The sequence below is a fragment of the Bison bison genome, unplaced genomic scaffold (assembly GCF_000754665.1).
Source record: "Bison bison bison isolate TAMUID 2011002044 unplaced genomic scaffold, Bison_UMD1.0 scf7180017864452, whole genome shotgun sequence".
In the NCBI taxonomy this organism is placed as follows: domain Eukaryota; kingdom Metazoa; phylum Chordata; class Mammalia; order Artiodactyla; family Bovidae; genus Bison; species Bison bison.
Window position 1 is genome coordinate 3,879,347 of NW_011495014.1, and position 4,048 is coordinate 3,883,394.

The following is a 4,048-nucleotide window of genomic DNA, read 5'->3' on the forward strand; positions in this document are numbered from 1 at the left end:
AAAGCAGAAATAGATGTTTTTCTGGAACTCTCTTGCTTTTTTGATGATCCAGTGGATCTTGGCAATTTGATGTCTGGTTCCTCTACCTTTTCTAAAACCAGCTTGAACATCTGGAAGTTCACGGTTCACATACTGCTGAAGCCTGGCTTGGAGAATTTTGAATTACTTTACTAGCGTGTGTGATGAGTGCAATTGTGCGGTAGTTTACTGCCACCTAAATGCCTGCTCCTGTTCCATGGCCTGTCAGGCTCATAGTACAACCCCAGCCAGGTCTTGAAAGAAGGAAGTAATGTCCTATTCAGGCAATTCTAAACCAAACTCAGTTAATGTTACCCAAGAAAGCAGCTATTTCAGAGGCTTCATTGTAAAGGATGGGACTCTCATCATGCCTCTGCCTTCTCAAGGCTTCACATTCCTGTCCCATGGCTAGTTGAGTGCAAGGGAATGCCTAGAAGAGATGCGCTCTAGGAAAGATGTAAGAGGATTCTGGAACTGTCAACAGAAAGGGAGAAAGGGAGCTTTATAAAGGAGGTTAGTTCACCCTAAGGGAAGGACATTTGTAATTAAACTGACTTTCTTTTTTCTTTACACACAGCCCTGTGAAACTGCTAATAAAACCGAGGGAGGAAAAGGCAAGAGCTTGAATATTTAATTCAGATGCTGGCAAACCAGTCCTTACTAATCAAACTAAATGTATATATATATATATATGTATATATGTGTGTGTGTGTGTGTGTGTGTGTGTGTGTTGGTCGAATCTTATTCAAGTTTAAAATAGAACCTGTTTTCCAACACGTCATTCTGAATAGGAAATAGATAACAAAGGAAATACAATAAGTTTAATGTGAAACAGTGTTATTAGTTTCCAAATCAAGAATTAATATGATTAAAATATACTCCGCTGGAAAGTGTTTTGATACTGAGGATGAATTATTTCTTCCAGAAAGCCCATATGCCATAAATAGTGTTTTCTGAGGAACCAACTGATTTAAATAGAAGAGATATTTTATCTCACAGACAAGGATTTCATTTCCAAGAACAGGGCACCTAAAGTGGTTATATTAGCTTTCTTTTATATCATCTCCTACCCTTTCTTCTGATCTCAAAGGGAAAAAAAAAAACACAAAAACATTCTCAAACATTCCCTCTTTTGTCTCTTGTAGGACTTCAATTTATTTTATTATTTTTTCTTTCTTCACTTTCTCTCTACTGACTTTATATCCTTACTGGATGAAGGTGTTGAGGTTTCTCTAATCCTAGCTTAAATCAAATTACCCTTAACAGTACCTTACCCTTCAAGATAAAAACATGTTATCTCTCTTTACCTTCACTGATAAATACCTTAAAATCTAAAATTACTCTTCAGCTTTCTCTTTTTCCACTTAGTCCTCAATTAAAGCTCATGTCTCTGTAGATCTACTAAACTTCTCTTAAAATCCATCCATGACCTAATAACAGGTCAGCTCCACCCTATTCTCTTGTTAAACACTTTATGGGTTTGCTTTTGGTAGTCAATTTACCTGCTTTATCTCCTATGACCCTATTATTAAACTAACTCTAATTTATCCCATTACGTTCCCACAATCAATTAATATCCTTTCTAAACTTGTGTTATTCCACCACTCCAGCCACTTTTATTTTACCACTCCATTCCACTTTTGTTCCCTACTGATGTTCATTTATGTGTGACCTAATTCTTGCCACAGCTTCATACACATCCATATATTCAGCTTTACCTTCTAAACTGATATTTGGATGTAAAATTTTCACCATCTTCCAGATCATCTCTGTGTGGTAGTACAAATTAGTATGTAAATGCATAACATCAAAACCCAAATTCATTATCCTTACTTTTTCTGCCACAGGGGAAATAAATACAACACCCTCATGTTTCAATCAGGTTGGATTATTTACCATTCTCTTTAATTTCCCTATATAACGTCTTCACTATGTCTTAGCAATATTTGCATGCCTAACCTTTGTGCTTAGAATAAACAACTTTATATTTTTATTTATTTATACCTAGATCACTCTTAAAGAAGTAAGTAACTATCATATCCCCTTAAAATCATTATCTCTGGGCTCTGAGTTCCTTGTGGACAGAAATTGTGACTTTTGGCTTATTGTGAATCTCAGGTTGTAACACAGCACCTCGCACTAGATAGGTACTCATATACCTGTTCCGTTCACTTTCCCACTTTTCTTCATTTTTCATTTTGATGTTTATAATATTTTGAGTACAAGCACATTTCCATGCTACATTCCATGAGGTATAAACTATATGCCTTTGTTTACATCTCAGTCCCTTCCATGGACTGTTCTCGGTAGGTGTGTGCTGTACTGTGCTTAGTCGCTCAGTTGTGTCAGAGTCTTTGAGACTCCATGGACTCTAACCTGCCAGGCTCTTCTGTCCATGGGGATTTTCCAGGCAAGAATACTGGAGTGAGTTTCCATGCCCTCCTCAAGGGGATCTTCCCAACCCAAGGGTTGAATCCAGGTCTCTTTTTTTCCCCCCTCAAGATATTGAAATAGTAGGATGCATCCTGTGCCCAGGAGGTGAAAAAAAGGAAAGCCAGGGCATGAGATGATGTTCAGGGTCAACAGACCACATGTATAGTCTGTTTTATTAGCTAGGAGGAATGGAGTTGCAAGATAGTATGTGACCATCCATATCATTCATGGGCAGAGAGTAGAATGACATACCTCATCAAAGGGTGTAAGGAGAATACTAAGAAACAGAGCATCTCCATAGTTCTTTTATTAGTTTTCTTGGGTGCTTTATCAAGACCCCTGAGAAAACTGAACACTGTATATGCTATGCCACTGTAACATGAACACTAAAAGAAAATACTTCACAAAATTTACACCCCTGCACACACACACGCACACACACACACACAGAGAGTCAACATCAGTATACCTGGTACATGCCATTCGGATATGTTCACACTAGAGGTAAACTGTGTTACTGCTATGAAAGACTGAACCCTGTCAGTCAGTATTCAAGCCTTGCCTCTGATTCTAATTATGTGGCTCTGGGAAATTTTACTTACTCTCTCAGCCACAACTGTTTTTCTTTAAATAATGAGATAGGTAAATGCTAAAAATCTGAGTTCCTAAAAAATTTTCATGTAACTAGAATTGTATGGAACTTAAATCTCTTTCTAGATTCCACATGTGAAAGGAATTAATTTTTTTCTTAGTGGTTCGAACCCTTCTGTAAGATCATTCCCCATTGCTTTCACAACCTCTGACACAGCACAACCACCACTTTACAAGAAAAAAAGAAAAAACGATGCGTAAGATAGAAACATCCTGATGCACCTGCCACCTCCACCACCAGCATGACACACGTACATACAAATGCACTTTCAAAAGAGGAAGGAATCAGATATTTAAAAATGAGCTTACAAAAATAATTTTTCAACATATTAAAATTCCATTATAAATTCACCTAAATGACGACTGGGACTTTTAAATTGTTTTCTTCCTGTTAATTGGATAATAACACCAAGAGAATTTAGGGGAAAGCATGAGAAGCAGCAGAAAAGCAAGGCTGTGGCATGCAATTTCTAGCTCCTGAGTCATTCCACTCTTCAGCACAGCTAATGTCACATGACGAAAAATAATTTTAAATGTGAGCATCTTATACAACATCAACTATTTTAAGTGGCCACAGTCCTATCCTCACAAATCTACCACAATCTAAGAAAAATTCATTTTCTCAGTAATTAATTTGTTTTCAGTGTCCTCCTCACAACCACACTGGAAGAAGGGCAGGGTCTGTACCATCATTCCAAGTCTACTAAACACAGTACATAAATCTTCCACTCATGTGGGAGAAATGACTTACATATTTTTCATAAATGGGAAGAAAAAAAGCATAAATAACCCATATCATCATTACTGGTAAGAACTGCTCAGAAGGCCTTTGGGCTCAGGATGTGGACGTGCCTCGGAGGCTGCTATCAAAAGGCTCAGCCCTGGGCTTTGGAAAAGCCTGCTGCCATGTTAATCTGCTTCATTACATTTCTACAATTTGTTCACC

At 37.6% G+C, this 4,048-nt stretch overlaps 1 protein-coding gene across 1 annotated transcript in view; it reads right to left on the bottom strand.

Moving 5' to 3' along the window:
- Positions 1-4,048, bottom strand: part of SCN2A (sodium channel, voltage-gated, type II, alpha subunit) — a 140,200-nt gene that overhangs the window by 135,512 nt on the left and 640 nt on the right. The window lies entirely within an intron of this gene.